Consider the following 21,539-nt stretch of genomic DNA (forward strand, 5'->3'; position numbering starts at 1 on the left):
ACAGCAAAGGGGACGCTCTTGGCCGAGGTTTTGCAAAGCTGGGAGGAAGCCTCTTGTGAGCCCTGGGGCCCGGCCTGTGGGCACAGCGGGCAGGCAGAGCCCATCCCTTGAGGCCAGTCCAGGCTGCTCGGGCCGGGCCGGGCCGGGCCAGGTGAGGGCCACAGCAGGGAAGGGCCACGGCCGTGGGCTCTGATGAGGCTGCCGAGCTTCACCCTGGCCCTGTGCTGCTGCCAAACACACATTTACAACCACAGCCATTGTCTGGGGAACAGGAGGCACCCGGGGCTGGAACTGAGGCCGTGGCTTCTCACCCTGAAGGGAGGCTGGCTCTGTTGGTTCAGAGGGCACAGCTTAGATCCCAGTTCCCTTTGTAAACCTGCAGGGGAAGTGTTGAGGGCAGAGAGTTCCAACCCTTCTCACTAAGAAGTGTGGCTGATGCTGTGGGTTTTTTTAATTTTTTGCCCTCTAAATTTGTGTCCTGGCAGAGGATTAAGTTTGCTTGCTCTCAGTAAGACCCTTTTCTTCTTGGTGCTGTTGTAAATGAAATTAAAATCAGACAACTAGATCGATTGAGTTAATAGCAATTAAATAACAAGGGAAAAAATTATACAATTTAGTGAATTGAATACAAGAATAAAATTTAGTAAAAGAATTCAGTTTAGTAATTTGAATAGCAATTTGGTATAAAAGGAATACAACTTAGTAAAAGAGTACAATTTAGTGAATATCTTCATATATATATATATATATGTATGTATGTATGTATGTATGTGAATATAGTTTGCCAGTAATTAAGTATGATTAAAGCATAAGCAAAACTGACCGAGCTACAGAGGACTTCTCACCCCACCTCACATACAAAACAAAGCAATTCAAACAAAACTCATATACTGTATGCTTATAATATTCATTAATGTTTCTCTTAAGTTTTCTCATATTTCTGATTCTTTGACTTTACGTCACTATTCGTCATGGTGCATACTTCATTTGTTGCTAGGGGGTCTTCAGTCTTCTTTTGGTGGACTTTTGGATGAAGGCTTACACTCATCCTTGTTGTCCTCTGGATAACTTTAAAGGCTGTGCATGCTTACTAAGTGTTATGTTATGTAAGTAAGCATTGTGTTCCACTAATTAGTCTTACATTTCATAATTTTCAGGCCCTATGCCTAAAGTCGTTCCAACTTTGTCCATATCATGGTCAATTTTCTCTTGGGACATTACTTATCCCAGAACTACATAATCTATCTTAATTTTGACACGTAACATTTTTAAAGGGGTACATCTGCTTGTAACACCAATTCCCCTGATTGCTTCTAATAATAACTTTCCAAACAGTTACAATTTAGTTAGCACAAATCATTTCCATTTATCACAAGGGGATTCACAGAGCTCATCCTGATGGATGAGGAAAAGGGAGTGGGAACTCAGCAGTGAGGAGACCGGAGGGCTGGAGAGCAGCTCTGAAAGACACTAAACTCCCACCAGACTTCTGAAACATTGCTGTTCTTCAGCCAGTGACAGGATGAGTCCCTGAGACTGGGGCTCGGCCTTCCTTGTGGTGAGGGGCATCAAGGAAGGCTGCAGTGTGATGGAGACTGTGATGGGCTGGGAACTCACTGGGGGAAAGGAGGGAGCAGTTGTGAAGTAAAAGGCAGGTGTGGGACAGAACTGTTCAGAGAAGGGCTGAGCTACAGCTTGAGCAAGCTGAAAAATGTCATTTGGAATCATCCCAGGTGAATTTCATTTCAGAAGTTATGGAACAAGTTTAATTTTTGGGGGGTATCATGTTTTCCCTTGGAGGTGGACACTCTGCAGACTTGAGCTGCATTGCCAAAATGCTCAAGTCTCTGCTGCAGGTCACAGCGTTTCTTCTTTGGCTGATCCCGGCCCGGAGCTGAGCCCAGCAGAGCCCTGGCAGAGCCCAGAGCAGCCTCAGCATCCGCAGAGCCCGGCTGCAAGGAGAGAAAGCAGAAACTGCCCGTCAGCTGAAGGCTCCTGTCCCCTTGTCCCAGCCAGCCGCGGTGCCCAGTCCATGCTGGCCGTGCTCAGAGCTGGGCCCAAAGCTGCCCATCACTGCTGCCTTGGGGAGCAGAGCAGGAGGGCAGGACATGTGCCCAGCCTGCAGCCAGCCACGGCAGATCCAGCCCCTCAGCAGCTGCCCAGAGCGGGATGCTCCTGTGCCCGCTGCCATCTCCCAAAAGCTCTTGTCCCACCCATGCCAAGGAGATGAGGACCCACCTCACACCATCCGCTGCCACAAGAAAAGCTGGTCCCAAACGATGTCCTCAGTCTTCTCCAAGGGCACGGCCCATCCACGCCACAGCTGGTCCCAAGCACTTCCCGATCCAGACTGGACCCCACCTGGAACGCTTCCTTTAGAAAAACAAACAACAAAATAATGAAAATAGGTTACAGACAAAAAGGGGAAACAAGAAAAATGGTTAAAAATGTTATGTCTGTCAGGAGCTTGAGGAAGGCCCAACTCCTACATTCTGGGGAAAAACCCACCCATGGGTGAGAGAAGCCCATGCTTTCTCCCTTCCTCCCTGCACTGTCTCCCAAAATCACGGTGATCCCAAAGCAAAGCAGGGAGTGGAGCAGCCCAAGCCCTTCCTTGCCTGCACAGCAAAGCAGCCATGCTCAGGTTCTGGAGTCCCACCTGTGCTCCTGCCATGGGGGTTTGTTTGTGTCGGGCTGGCTGCCCCAGCCCCAGCCCGGGGCACGGTGGGTGCTGGGGGCTGTTGGCAGGGCCAGGATCCCACTCCCATTTCGTAACCACCCCAGCCCACGTCCCCAGCCCTGCCAAAAACCAGCTGGGCAGCCACTGAGGAATCAGTTGCATCTGCCCCAGCAAAGGGGAAACCTTTGGTTCCCGGCCAATGCACAAATCTGGGAGCATCCCCCTGGGTCTGGACTTACCTGAAAATTCACTGTGGAGCCTGGCTTTGAAGAAGGTGCCAGAATCAAAGTCCATCATCGCCAGCTCCTACTGGCCAGGTGGAGGAAGAGGTTGTCATCCTTGCTGTTGTCCTCCATGTCTCCAGCAGCAGCAGCAGCAGCCCCACCTGGTACAGCTTCTCCAGGGGCTCCTTCTTCCCTGGGGTGACACCAGGCTGTCAGGGTTCTGCCCAGGGCCCGGCTGTCAGTGAACCAGGACAAGCAAAACCAGCTCAGATGGTGCCACCAGTGCTGGGCAGAGCAGCTCAGCTCCAGCACAAGGGCTGTGTGTTCCCATTCCATGACCCCAGTGCAGTGACACAGGCAGGACAAAAAAGCCTGGGTTTCTTTGCTGCTGATTGCCAGGGCATGTGTGGAGCTGTAACTTACCAGGTCCCTGCATCACTGTGCCTGTGGCTCTCTCCCTTCTTCTAGGGCTGATGAATATCCTGCATCCAGGGATCACAGGACAGGTCTTCTAATGAGGGCCTGTCCAAGGAGTTCAGGGATAAACACCACCTGATCAGAATCTGGCAGTCTGGGGAGAGAAACCACAAACCACTGGTCAGTTGGAGAAGGCTCCTGTCTGCTTTGCCCCACTATTCCCGTGCCCAGGCCACGCTGAATGTGCTCAGAGCTGGGCCTAAACTTTCCCATCAATTCTTTGTTTTGGAGGAGAGCAGGAGAGCAGGACATGTGCCACCTCCTCAGCAGCTGCCAGAGCGGGATGCTCACGAGCCCGCTGCTGTCTCCCAACACTGGTGTTCCCCCCGTGCCCAGAGGTGAGGATCCACCTTGGGAGAGCCGTTGTGGCAGCGGGAGCTGGCCCCATCTGATGTTCCTGCCCCTCCTGAAAGGGTGCTCCCCGCAGACCATCTCGTGCAGCAGGATGCCCAGGGACCAGACGGTCGCTGCCTCGCCATGGTACCAGCCGAAGTCGTTCCATTCCGGGGGGCTGTATGACGGTGTTCCTATGGAATATGGATGGAGCTCATCAGGGGGATGCTGCTGCTCCCAGAGCCTGGCCCCAGCATCCCTGGGCATGTGGGGGCTGCCCCAGTGGCTCATGGGGGGACCCACTGCCCTCTCGCCAGCACCTGGGACTTGGGTACAAACCTGGGGTTGGAAAAGAAGCCACTGGTGCTGGAAGAGGGCAGCAGAAACCCTGGCAAGGCCCGACCATGACACACAAAGGGAAATACCCACTCAGTGCTGGGGAAAAACCACACCCACATCCTCCCTGCTGGCATTGCCCAAAAAATATCTTGAACCAAGGCAAACCAGGTGAGCAGAGCAGTCCAAGCCCATTCTCACCTGCACACCAAACCAGCAGGTGCACAGGTCCTGCCACCCCATCGCTGCTACCCCCACCCATGGGGATTTTGTCAGGCTGGCTGCCCCAGCCCCAGCCCCAGTCCTGGGCAGAGTGGCAGGCAAAGGCTGCCAGCAGGGCTGGAAGATGGGTCCTCACCCAGCTCTGCTCAAAAGCAACTTGGCTGAAGACTCAGTCCTGTGACTGGCAGCAAAAGGGAGAATCCCTGCTGCCACACCCAGGTTGGGCCAGGAGATGTTAGGCCAGGAGATGCCAGGACCAGGATCACCACCCCTGTGTGGGCTCACCTGCAAATTGAGTGTAGGCTGTGTCCTGCAGGTAGGTGCCACAGCCGAAGTCAATCAGTTTTGCCTCGCCGGTGTCCAGGTCTACCAAGATGTTCTCAGGTTTGATATCTCGGTGCAGGACCCCGCAGCTGGTGCAGTGCCGCACGGCCGCCAGCACCTGCTGGAACAGCTCCCGCGCCTCTTCCTCGGACAGGAACCTCCGTGCCCGAATGAAACGCCGCAGGTCCTGACACCGCTCCGGGCGCTCCAGCACCATCACGACGGTGTTGGGGAGCTCAAACCATTCCAGCATCTGCACCACACCGGGGAAGCCTGTGGACACCTTGTCCAGCAGCACTATCTCCAGGGGTGCGCTGGTGCCGTCGGGCTGCGGGAGGAGCACGGTGCCGTCAGTGGGGCTGAGGCCGTGCCAGGGCTCGGGAAGCCCTCAGCCAGCCCGGGATGCTCTGTGCCCTCCGCTGGCCCCACGCCCGCTCTCCCTCCAGGTGTCCTGGCGGCTCCCAGCCTGCCGGGCCCCGGCTCATCCCCGCCCGGCACGGCCCGGCTTCTGCCGCTGGCCCCGCTCACTCACCAGCTCGCCCCAGTGCCGGACGCGGTTCCGTGGCACCTTTTTGATGGCCACCTGCAAGCCAAAGGGAACAGCGGATTCAGCTCACCGCCCACCGTGTCCAGCCCCATCCTCCTCCTCCGCCCCCTCCTCCTCCTCCGCCCGCCGCCGGCCCCTCTGCTCACCGGGAGTCCGTCCGAGAGCCGAGTGGCCGCAAAAACTCTGCCAAAGCCGCCGCGCCCCAGCAGTGAACCCACTCGGTAGCGCTGCTGCAGGGCCTGCTGCGCCTTCCCTGGGGAAGAGACGCGGCCGTCAGTGCTCGGCCCGGGGCCAGGAACGGCCCCCGAGCGCTCCCCGAGCTCCCCGGGCCGGGCACCCGCAGGCGTTCCCTCATTGGAACGCGACAGCGGCGGAGCTCGGGCCGGGGAAGCCGCAGCGGAGGCGGCGGCAGCGGCCGCACCGCCTGTGTCCTCCGCGGGCCCCGGGAGGAGCCGGGGCCGGGGCCGGGGCCGGGGCCGGGGCCGGGGCCGGGGCCGGGGCCGGGGTCGGGGTCGGGGTCGGGGTCGGGGTCGGGGTCGGGCCAGGCGGAACCAAAGGGCAGCGATGCCGCCCCAGCCCCTGGCACTGATGCCCGCCCAGCACAGCCAGAGCCAGCACAGCCAGAGCTGGGCGGAGGCGAGTCCGCGGAGGGACGGACGGGGCCGGGGCCGGGGCAGCCCCGCCCGGGGCCGGGGGCGGGCTGGGGGCATGGCCCGGGTGGGCTCGGGGAGAGGGAAACTGGAAAAGAAGGGGACACAGGAAAAGGGAGATCAGGAGAGGATGCGGGACAGTGGAAGAGGGAGAGGAGAGACAGAAATCGATTAATTCTCTGCTTTCGCTGCTGCCGCCGCTGCTGCCGCTGCCGCCGCTGCCGCCGCTGCCGCTGCAACTGAAGCACCGGGGCCGTTTGTCCCCGTGTCCGTTTGTCCGTTGCCCGCTCGGCCCCGCCCCGAGCCCCGCGCTCCCCGGGCAGCCCCTGAGCCTGGCCAAACACGGCAACTTTGCCCTGCTGAGCCAAGAGCCAGAGTCTGGACTCCTGCACAGGGGCACAGCAATGCCCTTGGCTGCTGCTGTGCCTTGTCCCTGCTGAGGCTCAGACACCGTCTGAGCACATTCCCTGAATGCAGAATTTGTACCTGAGCCAAGCACTGCACTTGTGTCTCCAGCATTGCTTTCCAAGGAAAACAGGGCAAGGCAAACTGGCTATAGCTCATGGTATTTTACAGTGTCTAAAACTTGCCAAGTCTCAGATCTTAGAGGTGAGATCCATTTGGAATGAATGGGATGGAGAAACAGTGCAAGATGGAAAAGGGAAACATAAAAATAAATAGAGAAAAATAGAGAAAAACATACTGGTTGTTTCTTTGGATTTTATTTTCATTTCTTAAAAAAGCTGTTTCAGTTTTCCCAGAATCTTCTCCCCAGTCCCGTCTGTTCTTTCCAAAAACCTGTCCTGGAGAACAAGGCGCAGCTCCTGTCACAAGATGTGCCCCCAGCTGCAGTTTCTCTTGGCTTCCCACACTGTGAGTGCAGCACAACTCTTGCAGCAAAGCAGGACAAATGTTTGAAGAACTTGACAACTTGTTCTTTCTTTTCCTTGTGCACAGGGGAGTTGTGCCATTGGTGAGGTTTTCATTGTTCCTCTTCTACCCAAAGAAAACATGATGGGCTGCCAGGAATTGTTGGGGAATACAAGCCTGGCTGAATGTGGAGAAAGAATCTCCAGAGCCTGCAGCCAGCAGTGGAGAGCTCATCATTCCAACAGCCCCATGGACATCTGGAAAGTGATCTGGAACATGAAGATGGGCTGACAGAGGGAGTTTGTTTCTGTGTTCAGTTGAGATGATTCTACATCTCTTGCACTGGGAGAAATCAAGAGCACAATCAGTTGATGATAAGCAGCAGAACATGATAAGCTGGAGCTCTCAGTGGATGAGAGAAAGAATGTGAAAAGGAGAAATGCAGGGAATGACTTGGTGAACTTTGTGTGTAAGAAGGGTCATTTTTTCCTAATAATTCCCAATTCATTCCCTTTGCTTTTATCCTTTTAACAAGGCCAATTGCATCTCAGATTCCCCATGAAATGAGAACCCTGAGCTTGTGGAGCTGCCTGAAAGGTGCCCTGTTCCTTTTTCTTCTGCTGCTCAGAAGAAACAATGAAGCGAGTTGGGAAGTTCTGGTTTTTCTTTCTCCTGGTGGATTTTTTCATTTTATTTGCCACTGCAGAGGCAATTTCTGTGATGGCCTCTGTCAGTTGATTCTATTTCAGCAGCAGCAGCAGCAACAGGGCTGTGTTTGAGCACTGCAAATGTGACCTGTGTGGCTTTAATTCCCCTCGACTTAGTGCTCAGGGACTTGGGAGCATTTTGATCTCTAGTGATCATGATGCCTGAAACAAAAATCCTGTGTTCCCTGTGACAAAAGCACAGTGGGTAGCACTGATTGAAAGAGGCAATTGCAGCTGTACTGCTAAAATTCAAGTGGCAAGCAGAAGAGGGGCAAGAGCAGTTGGGATCTACAATTGGCAAGGCCAGGGCACCCACAGCCTCCTGCTGTCACCTCAGGGTGAGTAAAACAGGGCTGAAAACAGCGCTGGAACCCGATCCTTTCTTCCTCTGAGGGCTGGCTGAGGGCAGCAGAGGCGGGCCCTGAGGAATCAGGGCTGTTTGTGGGGGATTGTTGCTGTAGTCCAGCATTGCCCTGGCAAAAGCCCTGGGGAGCCGAGGCAGGAGCAGGTGGGAAGGGCCGGCGCTGCTGCTGCTCCTGGCCGGGAGCCCCGGCCGGGCCGGGCCTGCGCCCGCTGCGCTGCGGCTGCTGCTGCTGCCAGAGCCGGGCGGGACTCGGGGACAGGGAATGGACACGGGGGGACAGCAAAGGCCTTGGGGGCTGCAGGGATGCTGGTGCTGGGGCCAGCGCCAGCACAGAGCTTCAGCCCGCAATGAACCCCGAGGGAAACGCTGGGGAAAGGCTCCATTCAGCCTTTCTTTACTCGGCGCTGTGAAGGGACCGAAATAAAAGGAGAGTGAGCAGGGCCCGACCCCTTCTCCTTTGGGAGGAGCCCCTGGGGCTGTGAGGGGCCGTGAGGGGAAATGAGAGGTTCTGTGGGGCCATGAGAGGTTCTGTGGGGCCATGAGGGGTCGTGAGGGGCCATGAGGGGCTGTGAGGGGCCAAGAGATGTTCTATGGGGCCATGAGAGGTTCTGTGGGGCCATGAGGGGCTGTGAGGGGAAACGAGGGGCCATGAAGGGACATGAGGGGCTGTGAGAGGTTCTATGAGGCCATGAGAGGTTCTGTGGGGCCATGAGGGGTAGTGAGGGGCCATGAGGGGCTGTGAGGGGCCAAGAGATGTTCTATGGGGCCATGAGAGGTTCTATGGGGCCATGAGGGGCTGTGAGGGGCCATGAGGAGCCTCAGCCCTGGCAGGAGGGGTCCCACCATGTCCCCAGGGCAGAGCAGCTGTGAGGGGCCGCGAGTGCAGCTGTGGCAGCAGAGCAGGCTTGGGGCACCTCTGGGAAGGGATGAGACCCTTCCCCAGCTCCAAACCACACCAAACCCAGCATTAACAGGATTTTCCATCTTTAGAATCCACTGGCAACTTGGAAATGACTGTACAGTTTAATCCTGGTGGGAAAAGCAAGGGAATTTTCCCAGTGAGAGACATCCAGCCATTTTTATTCATGTCCAAGATTTAAAAGTCTTGACAGTGAAAAGTAATACTAATAAATAATAATAACAACAAGTTTATTTCTTGAATAATAATTCTTCTGAATCCAAACAATCAGCTCAGAAACATGTTTTTGTTTGTAATAGATTAGTAGTAAAGAAATAAATTGAAATAGATTTCATTTGTAATTCAGACATGTTTCATCCTTTTCCCCATTTCTGGTCTCCTTCCTCCAGGGTCATTTCCTTTACTCACCCACTTTCTAATAGGTAGAAGGGAGTTAAGCACACTGGAAAAGACAACAGCTCCTGTTTCCAAGGGAAGCAGCCACCACTCCAGGGAACCTGAATTGCCCCCAGGCTCGTGTGTGCACTTGAAGGGTGAGCAGGTGTTGGGGACAGAGATCTCAAACTCCTTCTAAGGCTGTGAGAAACCCACAGGTGGCAAAGTATCATTGTGAGTCAACTCCTGCTGAAATTCCATTCCCCCACACCCTCCAAATGGGCAGGCAGGGCTGGGCTCTGGCAGGGTTCAGTTTTGAGTGCCTTGTGCTCCCTGGCATGGAAGTGATCCTATGAACTCTGGTACTGATGGATTGTGGAATGGCTGCTGAAGGAGGAGGGGGAATCTCAGCAGACAGGAAAGTCTCTTCTTCTCCCTTCTCCCTGCAGAACCCCCTCTCCAAAGAGAAATGCCTGTGCTGGGTTTCCATGGGACCCTTCCCTCGGCCCAGTGTCTGAGCCACTGTGTGCTCTGCAGGAGCCAAAGCCAGAGGAGTCCCAATATCAGTCACCCCACGGTCCCCACACAGCAGGAGAAAGCACTGCTTGCAGTGGGGCTGCTGATCTGTGACCCGTCCTGGTTCCATCCACCCCACTCCTCTCAGCCACAGGCACCAGAAGGATCCCAGGAAAGCCACAGTGCTCTACCAGATGCCAGGAGCACTCCCTGCTGTGGCCTCAGGGATGCTGGGTGACCTCGTGGATGAGGATCTGTGGCTGGTGATGGAATGTGTGGATGGAGGCCCTTGACAGGAGGTTGTTGGAGACACGTGTGGGGCTGAAGGAGAGATGGCAGCTGTCAGTGGGGAGGGCAGGGACCCCACTTGTGAGTCCATTGCCTTGGACACCCTCAGCCACAAGATGTCCAAGGAGTCACACAAGGCTTTGGCACTCTCAGCCTTCTTTCCCCCAAGTTCCTGCTTTCTGTACATTGACAGTAGAGAACCTTGCTTGTTTCTACAACTAGAACAAAGATCCCAGATGAAACAAGCCTTGCTGGTTTTAGTCAGAAGCATCAGTGACCAAAAGTTGTGTTTCCATTGGTTTGCTCACATCTTTGTTCCTTCTCAGTGTTCAGGCTGGGCTGTGGGGTGTCCTCATTTGCTGCATTTTCTGAGTTCCTCTTGGATCCCTTGAGCAATAGGTTGTGCCCTCTGAGGATCCTTTGTGCTCCTTGGTGACCCAGGAGAACCTTCCAGGCGGTTTTTGGGGGAGCTGCTGCTGTGATGTCACAGGAACGTTGCCGTGTCCTTGTGGTGTTCCCGTTGCTGTGGGGCACAGAGGCCTCAGTGTCAGAGCGGCTCTGGGCACCTGCTCATTGCCTGAGGATCCTCCTGCCCGAGGCATTCTCAGCAGCCAGCCCAGCCCCTGACGGGTGTCCTTCTGTCCTGGCAGGGGGACAGACAGTCTGCAGACGTGTGCAGCACAGCCAAAATGATCCAGCAAGTGGTTGCTGCAGTTTGCACTCTGCACTCTGTGGCTTCTGATGGGTATTTTTTAACCCACTGGGCCCCTAAGTTGAGGATTTCCCCAGGTGCACCATATGTGCCTTTGGGATTGCTGTGGGCTTCCTGTTCTTCCTTTGGAACGGAGTTGATTTTGAATGAAAATTGCAATTAAGATGCCATTTATTTGGGAAAGCTCCTGCCAACAACTTCTTTAAAAAGGGGTTGTTTGTAGCCAGCAGGGTGTGCACAGCATTTGGAATGGAGCCTGGGGGGGTTCTGTTCCCCAAGAGGAGAAGAGTCTGTGGCAGTGAACCCTGGCATTCCCTCTGTTTGCTGATCCAGCCAAAAACTGGACACAGCCTTGTATTTTGTGCTGTTCTCTTGCTTGCTGTGTGATCCAAAAGGACTGTGGCTCCAGGAGGGAAGTTGTGAAAGCAAAATGCTCTCTTGGCATTGACTTGTTGTGTGAGATTTTCCAGCAGAGGCAGCTTTTTCTCCTAACAGCATCTGGTTCAGGTGAAGGTCCCCTCACACATGGATACTGGGAAGCTCCTTCTTCAGTGAGCAGGAAAGGAACCTTTGGTGTTCAGAGATCCCAGCTGTTCCCTTTCAACACCAACATGAGCCCAGTAAGCTCCAGTATGATCCTTGTCACATGGCAGCACTCCCAGGATGGTCCCAGTTGCCTCTGGCTAGATCAACCCAGTCAGTCCCAGTATGATGCCATTGGCTCCCAGCGTGCTCCCAGTTGCTCCCAGTCACCCCCAGTATGGGGGATGATGTGCATGGTGTGTTCCCAGTCATTCTCAGATACTCCCAGTATGAGTCCAGTCACTCCCAGTATGATCCAAAATTGGATTGCTGGGAGTCCTCATGGAATCCTGGAGACCATTGTGACACTCCAGGGCCCCATGGAACCGTGGTGACACCAGGTTGGCTGGGAGTGTTGATGTGCTGCAGGGTAGGAGGGCTCTGCACAGGGAGCTGGACAGGCTGGATCCAGGGCCCAAACCCAACAAGGTGAGGTTTAACAAGTCCAAGTTCCAGGTCCTGCACTTTGGCCCCAACAACCCCTGCAGTGCTCCAGGCTGGGGACAGAGGGGCTGGACAGCAGCCAGGCAGAAAGGGAGCTGGGGCACTGATGGACAGCGGGCTGGGCATGAGCCAGCAGTGTGCCCAGGTGGCCAAGGAGGCCAATGGCTCCTGGCCTGGATCAGGAACAGTGTGGCCAGCAGGAGCAGGGCAGGGATTCCTCCCCTCTACTCTGCACTGGTTGGGCAGCACCTCGAGTGCTGTGTCCAGTTCTGGGCCCCCAGTTTAGGAAGGCCATGGAGGGGCTGGAGCGTGTCCAGAGAAGGGCAACAAGGCTGGTGAGGGGTCTGGAGCACAAGTCCTGTAAGTGATAGTAAAAGGTCTCAAAATCTTAGAAAATTCGGGGACTTAGAAAGGAAGTTAGGTTTGGAAAGGCCTTGGAAAAGTAGGCCCTGGGAAATGTTAGGCCTTGTACTTGCTAAAGATCAGGTCAAACTGCACCTGTGTAATCAGTAGATGATCATGATACAATTGTTAGATGTGTTTAGATATAATTATTGTTTAAAGAACATGAGGAACAATGTTAGGGGCCTGGGGGATCACGAGAAATCTGTGCTTGGGTAAAAACAATGCTTACAATAGAACAATGTAAGTTTAGTAATTAATATGTGAGTTATATAATGATAGAGTATAAAATGTTCAGTTCAAAACCAAGATGGGTCAGATTTGGGTCTGTGTACCCCTGACACCCAGATCTCTTAATAAAGCACCTGCATATGATCATTTGTGATTATGTGTGTTCCTGAACACTAACCATTTCATCAGATTTTACTGGAATTTTGTGAGATATTTGTGGAATTTTATGGAATTTTTGTGGAATTTTGCAGGATATTGAGGGTATTTTGTGAGATGTTTCTGGAATTGGGTAGGATTTTGAGAAGATTTAGGGTTTTTTTAATTTTTCAGCAATTTCGTGAAATTTTGCTGGAATTTAATGGGATTTTGAGAAAATTTAAGTAATTTTAAGGGATTTTTCTTGAATTTTCTGGGATTATCTTGAAATTTGAGGGATTTGTATTGAATTTTGTGGGATGTTGAGAAAATGTAAACATTTTTCTGGGATTTTTCTGGAATTTTGTGGGATTTTTTTTGAATGTTGTGGAATTCTCTGGACTTTTGTGGGATTTTGAAGAGACTTGAAAAATTTTGAGGGATTTTTCTGGGATTTTGTGGAAATTTGTTGAGATTTTGTGAGATGTTTCTGAAATATTGTGGGATTTTGAGAAAATTTAAATAATTTTGTTAGATTTTTCTAAGACTTTGAGGGGTTTTGAGGAGATATGAAGAATTTTGAGTTATTTTTCGAGACTGTGTGGAAATTTGTGGAGATTTTGTGGGATGTTTTGGGAATTTTGAGGGATTTTTCCTGGAAAATTTGTGGCATATTGAGGAGACTTGAAAAATTTTGAGGGATTTTTCTTAAATATGGGGAATTTGAGGAGATTTTGTGGGATTTTTCTGGAATTTGGTAGGGTTTTGAGAAGATTTAGGGCGTTTTGTGGGATTTTTTCACTATTTTGTGATGCTTTTCAAGAATTTTGTGGGATTTTGGGAAAATTTAAAGGATTTTATGGGATGTTTCAGGATTTTTTTGGGATATTGAGGAGACTTGAAGAATTTTGAGGAATTTTTCCTAGATTGTATGGAAATTGGAAAAGATTTTGTGGGATGTTTCTGGAATTTGGTAGGGTTTTGAGAAGATTTAGGGAATTTTGTGGGATGTTTCTGGAATTTTGTGGGATTTTTGTGGAATTTTGTGGGATTTTCATGGAATTTTGAAGGATTTTGAGGAGACATGAAGAATTTTGGGGGATTTTTCATAGATTGTGTGGAAATTTGTAAAGATTTTGTGGGATGTTTCTGGAATTTGGTAGGGTTTTGAGAAGGTTTAGGGAATTTTGAGGGTTTTTTCACAATTTCGTGATGCTTTTCAGGAATTTCGTGGGATTTTGAGACATGTAAAGAATTTTGTGGGACGTTTCTGGAATTTTGTGTGTTTTTTTGGAATGTTGTGGAATATTCTGGAATTTGGTGAGATTTTGTGGATACTTGAAGAATTTTGCGAAGATTTCCTTAGATTGTGTTTGAATTTGTAAAGATTTTGTGGGAAGTTTCTGGAATTTGGTAGGGTTTTGAGTAGATTTTTCTGGAATTTTGTGGGATGTTTGTGGAATTTGGTAGGGTTTTGAGAAGATTTAGAGAGTTTGTTAGGATGATTGTGGTATTTTGTGGTATTTTTCTGGAATTTTGAGGGATGATTCTGGAATTTTGAGGGATTTTGAGGAGACTTGAAGTATTTTGAAAGATTTTTCTTAGATTGTATGAAAATTGGAGGAGATTTTGTGGGATGTTTGTGGAATTTCGAGGGATGTTTGTGGAATTTTCTGGGATTTTGTGGGATTTTGAGAAGACTTGAAGAATTTTGAAAGATTTTTCTTAGATTGTGTGGAAATTTGTGGAGTTTTTGTGGGACGTTTCTGGAATTTGGTAGGGTTTTAAGAAGATTTAGGGAATTTGTTGGGATGTTTCTGGAATTTTGTGGGATTTTTGTGGAATTTTGTGGGATATTGGGGAGACTTGAAGAATTTAGAGGGATTTTTCTCAGATTTTGTAGAAATTTGTGGACATTTTGTGGGATGTTTCTGAATTTCGTAGGGTTTTGAGAAGATTCAAGAAATTCTGTGGGGTTTTTTTAATTTTGAGGGATTTTGAGGACATATGAACAACTTTGTGGGATTTTGGAGGTGCGCCTACAACTCCCGTGATGCTCCGCGGCACCTTTAAACCGTATTATACCGGCGCCTACAGCTCCCATCATCCCCCGCGGCCCACAGATTCCCTGTTACAGCCCCCCGAGTGCCCGCTCGGACCCCAAAGGGTCCCCAGATTCCCCCCCCTTGACCCCCAAGTGTCCCCCTGACCCCGAATTGTCCCACAGAATCCCTAAATGCCCCTCCAAGTGCGCACTCGATTCCCCTAAGTGTCCTCCAGACCCCCAAGTTCTCTCTAAATTCCCTCCCCGCACCCAAAACTGCCCCAAATGTTCCCCAGAAAAGTCTCCATGAACCCCAAAGTGGTCCCTTTTATCCCGTCTGAGAATAATTTCAAAATTATGATTAACGGGCTAAAAATAGGAGTAATTGGCATAAAGAGGGAGAAACAGAGGTCAGTTAATTAATGAAGGCAATTGTGGTACTTAGAGCCAGAGAACAAGAATGTTTTTTGTTCCTGAAAAGGTATCAATTCTTTTATATAAATGCAAAATCAAGGTTATAAGAATACAGAATAATATTATTATAAAAAGTAAAATTTTATTTTTATAAATTAATTAGATTTTAATGATAAACAAAAATTGATAAATGTTCTCAATGCTTTGGGATGTCAGTCCCAGGTGGGCGATGTCAGACATGCTGAGGCTCGGGGTGAGGAGCAGGTTGTCCAAACAGGGGCAGCCCACATGGGGCTCATTCTTCTCCCTGACCAGATCTCCTCAGGAGACATTCAGCATCAGGATTGTAAAGAGCAAATCGTGACCTCCTGATCAGTACACAAAGATGTTTTACAGTTTGAACAGTAGAATGTTGTCACCGTAAGGGGCCTTCTTTGTTAATATAGCTCATGTTGTGTCATGTTTGGTAAATACCAATGTTGTTGTACCAGCCTTGTTAATGCCACCTGGCCTTGTCTATTGCCTCTGCTGCTCCCGGCACCCCCCATGGCACCGATGACAGCACCCAGTGTGTAGATGAGCCCAACTCCCATGGGGGGTAGCACCCAGGGGAAGTGGGATTAACATCTAAAGACCCCTAGAATCAGCGAGCCAGGGCACAAACCAGACTCCAAACTACACTGAGGAGCAAGGGAGAACATTGAGCAGCTGACTGATGTTCCAGACCTTGTCACCATAACTAAATAACATTTGCTCTCCACGACTACCCAAGATTTACAGTAAACCAGAGTCCTTCTAGAGGCTCTCCTGAAGGCAGAATCCCCAGCTCTGCCCTGTGGCAATATTGAACATTTTTTCCTCTGGGTCATCCATTGGGAGCAGCAGTGGTTGAGCCCCCCCACCCAGAGCTGCCCTCAATAAAGGCATTAAAAAGGAGCTGCTCTCCTTGCCTGCTCTTTTCAGAAGGGCTGACCCCGTGGCAGAGTGACCCACGCTGCAGCACTGTGAGGGGCTGTTCCCCATGGGATGGACTCAGCTTGGAGAAGTTCCTGGAGAAGTCTCCGGTGGGAGAGAGCCCAGGGTGCAGCAGGGGAACGACTCCTGTCCCTGAGCAGCGGGAAAAGCCCCGGGGGATGGAGTGACCATGGCCCCATTCCCTGTGTCCCTGCACTGCCGGGGGAGGAGGCACAGCTGGGAGGAGGGAGGGGTGGGGGAAGCTGGTTTTAAGGGTCTTCCTTTACTTCTCATGATCCTGCTCTGAGTTTTTGGAGTTTTCTGCCAGAAATCTCTCTCCTCCCCCACTCATCCACAGGGGTTTGGGGCAGTTTTCCCTTTTAGGGGGAAATACGAGCTATGCACTGATGCTCCTAATTAGCGCTGGGAGAAGTGAGGCTCCCGGGCTTCCCGCTGAGCCGGAGCCACCGAACACCCAGGACAGGGAAAGGCGAGCCGGGAGATGCGGAGAACTTCGTGTTCGGAGCTCAATGGCGGCTCGGGCCGGGCCCGTTCCAGGCCTGTTCCTCATCTCCGCCCTTCCCCTCACACAGCCCGGGGGGCCCTGAGAGCGCGGGGCGGGGCTGTGCCGTGTGCAGAGCCCGCCGCTGGCTGCGATTGGCTGCTGCTGCCGTCACTCGTGGCTCTGGCGCGCGCTGATTGGGCAGAGCGGGGACAAGCCCGGCCCCGCTGGCGCCCCCAGGGCGGCCGTGGGGCAGGAGAGCCGCCATTGCTGGAGCGTGTGTGCGGGCCCGGCAGCGGCGGCAGCGGCCGGAGCCCGGTGAGGCGGCGGCGGAGCTCGGAGGCGGCCCCAGCCATCGCAGGTGGGAGCCGCGCTCGGTTCTGCGGGGGCTCGGGGCTCGCTGCGGGCCCGGGAGGGGGCGGCGGGGGGCTGTGGCGGGTGGCTTGTGCCGTGGCCGGCCCGTGTTGGCCCTGGCGTGAGGGCGCTGCGGGAGCGGCTGCCCGCGGTCTCCTTCCCGCTGGGGCCTCGGCAGGAGCCGGTGCCGGAGCAGCGCTGGCTCGTCCCGGATCGTGTCGGTAGCCCGGAGGTGGCTGCGCTGTGCCCGGGGCCGGGCGGGAAAATTCCCGTCGCCAGAGGTTTGTGTGGCCAAAGGAGGCAGAGGAGCGGTGTGAGAGTGACTTTATTGCTGCCCAAAGGGAGAGGCCGTGGGGCATTTGCCGTGCGCTCTCTCCAGCTGCTGGAGGACGCGGCCTCGTTTTTGTCCTGATTTTCCCGGCCGCGTGTCCCTGTCCCTTTCCCCACTGGCGGAGGTGCTGGGAAGGTTCAGACTTCCCCATCTGCCTCCTGCATGTCCCGGTTAATATGTACCCCCCACTTTTGTATAACATCCGATATTGATGGCTCTGTTAAGTCTTTGTTCTTCTGGAAGTTCAGGAATTTAGCGGGACTTTGTCAGAGCAGCGGTCCTTGTCAATTAGTAACATTTTCTGAAACTGATGCTTTCTCCCATTGCTTCCTTATGTGCAAGTCCCTGGCCCAATCTGCAAGCAGATTCACTCATTGGCTCTGTTTTTTCTTTCCTGGGTGTTCTTTGATTTTGGGATTGCTCTCGGTGCCCTCATTCGCTGTCCTTTTGTAGCCGTTTGTGGCTCAGGAGGCCTGGCTGCCCCCTGCATCCCCTTGCTCAGCTGCTGAATGAGCTGCACTCAGCAAGGTGTGTGCATGGTGAAAAGATGAGAGTTGCTGTAGAACATAAGAGGAGAAAGTGCATTCGTTTAACCCATGGTCTGCCAGGGAACCACAAAAAAGTTCCCCATTCCCATCCTTTCCATGTTTGGACCAGTACATGACATTTTTCTTATATCCTTTGTCATCTGTTTCTCCACTTTTCCTCTGTGACCTATTTGCCAACAGCAGTTTGAGTCATTTAATTTTCCACAAACTCTGCCTCCTTTTTCTGCTAAAAGATAATCTGACCCCATCCCATGGTGAAATGTGTTCCTCATCTGGGTGGATTGATTGTGAAGAAAGTCAGGAACTGGAGCTGTCTGGTTGGGTATTATTTTGAGGACATCCTGTAATCTAATTATGCCATGGAAATGATAAATGGATTCTCTGGCTCCTGATATGAATTCATTAGGGTTCCCCGGGGCTGGCCCATGGTGTTGCAGGATTTGTTCTGGTGGCTGTTCATCTTTTCCCCATTTTTGGGTGCTCCCTCCAGCCAGGGCTGCATCAATTTTTGGCTTTTCTCTAATTAAATCAGCACATACTTGGATTCCCAACTGATTTCCCTTAACTTGGGGTACCAAAAAAAACCCCAGTGCTCTAATTCACCTTATATAACATAGAAAGTGAGAGCACAAGTTGAGGTGGGGAGTGGGATGATTCTCCCCCATTTTTTATAGTGAAATTTTCACAACATTGTCCATTTGCAGTTTTCCTTTTTAGCTTAACCAATTTCTGCTGCAGAGTCAGATATCCTCACCATGGGCTCTGCCTTTAGCTGTGCAAATTCCATCTGTGCCCCCAGGCAGAGCTTGGGGTGAGGGGCAGAGGAATTCAGCCCAATTCCTCCCCCAGGCAGGAACACCCTGGTACATTGTCCAGGCTTTGCCCCAGGGGTGTTAATTTGCATTTCTAAAGCTCCTCTGCTGGCTGCCTGGAATGAAGCTTCTCTTCCAGGGCAGCCATGGGATGACTCACATGGAGGGCTCCCTCCCCCATCTGCTGTTTCTTTGTTGTTTTTTTTAAACAATTTTCTATTAACTGTTTACATTTTAAAGGGCCTCCTTTCAAGGTCTTCTAGTTTTCAAAATGCAGCTTAAAGGTGAACATGGAAAAACCCATACCATAATTTTGCCATCCCTAAGAGCCATGCACAAACATAAAAAAAATTAGAAAGAAATCAAGTATTTTCTTTTTCTTCTCTGACTAAAAACTGATTCTCACACCCCTGGCCCAAGCAGAACTGACAACAGAAAAGTAGAATTATTGCAAAAAATTCTTCTAATGGTGTAATCCTTTCACTGAAATTGTGAAAAGCAAAAACTCTCCAACAATGTTTCCAGAGAAATAAGGTATGACTTGATTCTGAACAGAATCATTTCAACCACACATAGTCTGCATGTGCAGAGAAAATAATTCCATGACATGTGAGTTTTACTAGATGTTTCCTAAACTTTATACAGTCTGAACCCATAGAAATCCATTGGTTTAGTGTTCATTGTTTCCAAGGTGTGGAGTTCTTAGTGTTTGGTTTCCTGTTGCATCCGGATTCCTGTGTCTCTGATGTGAATTAGGTCTGCACTCCTGGATTTCCTGCTCAGCCTTTTCCAGACCCCCTTGGATCCCCATTCCTGGGCCCTGGGACCCCCCCGCATCTCCTTCCCCAGCTCCGGGACCCCCTGCACCCCCTTCTCCTGCACCAACAGCGCCCTGCACCCCCTTTCCCGGGGATCCTCCCCTGCCAGCCCCTGGATCCCCCGGTTCCGTCAGCCCGGGGACCCCTGGAGCCCCATTCCCGGCCATCCCGGGGCACCGCACCCCCAGGCCTCCCTTTCCAGGGAAAGCCGAGCTGGGCACGGGGCTCTCCAGCCGCTCTGGCATTTCTGATCACCCAAAGGAGAGGGAGAGAGCAGCAGAGAGAGCGAGAGAAGGAGATTGGGAATCGGGGCTCGGGCTCCCAGCGCCCGCTCCTGCTCCGCCGGGGCTGGGGAGCCGCAGCCGCAGGAAAAATGGGATCCGCGGATGCCGGGGCTTCCCCCGCTTTGGGCCGAAGCCGGCGGGTTCCAGGCAGAGTTTGGGCGCAGGGCCCGGGAGTTCAGCCCAGTTTGTCCCGGGGGTCCCGCAGTGCGCGGCCGAGGAGGGTCCCGGGGGATCCCGGGAGGGGATCCAGGGGAATTCCCTGGAATTGCCCCGTCCCCTCCCCCCGCGCTCCCTCGGGCACTTTCGCTTCCGCCTTGGCCGCCCTGCGCCGCCGGGATCTGCCCGGCGACCGGTGACGTCACTGCAGTTTCGGGCTGCCACTGGCGGGCAGCAAAGAGCGGCGCCAATGGCGGGGCCGGAGGCGGCTCTGGGGGCGGGGCCGGGGCTGTGGGCGGGGCCGCAGCGGAGCAGCGCGATGGCTCCAGCGCTGGGGCCGGGGGCGCTCCCGGGGGGCGGCGAGAGGTGAGGGGGACCCCGGCACCGGGACTCTTTAATCGCCCATTCCGGAGCGCCGAGGGGCTCCTAAACCCCCATTCCTGGGCTCCGCCATCCCACCGAACCCCCATTCCCGGCCGTGGGTCCCACCCTGCACCCCCTTATCTGGCACCAGGAACGCCTGCACCCCTTTCCCGGCCACCCCGCCTCCCGCAGCCCCCAGAGCCCCCTTCTCCTTGACCCATTTACCCCCCGGACCCCTATTCCTGCTTCTCCCAGCAGCCAGCCCCTCCTTTCCTCAGCACTCAGGACACCCGGGACCCCTATTCCCAGCCATCCCGGCTTTCCCTGCCCTGTCCTGGCAATGGGGACAGCGGGGACCCTTGGAGCTCCCTTTCCTGGGTACAGGAACGCCCTGAACTCCAGCCATGCCACATCTAGCCAGCCCTAGCCTCCCCTCTTGTCACTCCTGGCATCCCCAAATGCCCTTCCCGGCTCTCCCCGTTCCCCCTTTCCTTCAGCCGTGACCCCCCCGATCCCAAATCTCCAAATGTCCCCCCAGTTCTCCTCTCCCTGCGTTCCCTGCACGCGGCGCTGTCGGAGCCCGGCCCGGGCTTCCCGCAGTCCATGTCCATGGGGTCCCTGGCTGGGATCCCCTTCCAGCGCCGCCGCAGCGAGCGGGGCCGGGCGGAGCCGAGCCGGGATCTTGGGATAGCCAGGGCTGGGGTATTGGGATAGCCAGAGCTGGGATCTTGGGATAGCCAGGGCTGGGATATTGGGATAGCCAGGGCTGGGATATTGGGATAGCCAGGGCTGGGATATTGGGATATCCAGAGCTGGGATATTGGGATAGCCAGGGCTGGGATATTGGGATAGCCAGGGCTGGGATATTGGGATAGCCAGAGCTGGGATATTGGGATAGCCAGGGCTGGGATCTCGGGATAGCCAGGGCCGGGATATTGGGATAGCCAGGGCTGGGATCTCGGGATAGCCAGGGCTGGGATATTGGGATAGCCAGGGCTGGGATATTGGGATAGCCAGGGCTGGGATATTGGGATAGCCAGAGCTGGGATATTGGGATAGCCAGGGCCGGCACAAGGAGCGGCACTGGCACGGGGCCAGCGGGGAGCTGCAGATGCTGCAGCAGCGGCACAGCCAGAGCGGGGCTGAGTGGGGGGAGCCAGGGCTGGGGGATCTGTGGGGCTGCTGATGGCACCGCCATGGGGATCCCTGAGATCCAGGCTGAGGGATTAACAAATTCCCTGGCTCACAGCTGCAGGGAATGTCTCCGGAAATATGTCAGATATGGGCGGGAGGCGCTGGAGTGTAAAGGTGGGGAGAGCAAAATTCCCATGGGAATATGGGAATGGGAATGTGGGATTTGGGAGGGCAAAATTTGGGAATGTGGGAATTCGCATGGAAATTCTATGGATGGATCTCAGACATCCCATTCCCGTGAGATCTCCATGGATGGATCCCACTGCTGTCCAATGCCCATGGGAATTCTGTAGACGGATCTCACTGCCATGCCATTCCCATGGAATTCCATGGGCAGATCTCCCCATCCCACTGCCATGGGAGCTCCAATCCGGTTCCCCCCCAAACCCATCCTGGGGGTCGCCCTGTTCCTTGCCCTCCCCACCAC

General features: G+C 53.2%; 1 protein-coding gene and 2 long non-coding RNA genes across 3 annotated transcripts in view; all 3 read right to left on the reverse strand.

The window, feature by feature from the left end:
• Positions 1-21,539, reverse strand: part of LOC147647078 (uncharacterized) — an 813,449-nt gene that overhangs the window by 369,151 nt on the left and 422,759 nt on the right. The window lies entirely within an intron of this gene.
• LOC147647087 (uncharacterized) overlaps positions 1-21,539 on the reverse strand; it is a 69,764-nt gene that overhangs the window by 18,200 nt on the left and 30,025 nt on the right. The gene's annotated exons all lie outside the window — the stretch shown is intronic.
• Positions 2,925-4,628, reverse strand: LOC147647089 (uncharacterized). Its single transcript, XR_015281638.1, has 4 exons — positions 4,558-4,628; positions 3,732-3,908; positions 3,328-3,475; positions 2,925-3,139 (listed from the first exon to the last, which is right to left on the reverse strand). It is a non-coding gene; the product is annotated as an uncharacterized LOC147647089 (long non-coding RNA).

This window comes from Cyanistes caeruleus, unplaced genomic scaffold, assembly GCF_971803275.1.
Source record: "Cyanistes caeruleus unplaced genomic scaffold, bCyaCae1.hap1.1 HAP1_SCAFFOLD_65, whole genome shotgun sequence".
In the NCBI taxonomy this organism is placed as follows: Eukaryota; Metazoa; Chordata; class Aves; order Passeriformes; family Paridae; genus Cyanistes; species Cyanistes caeruleus.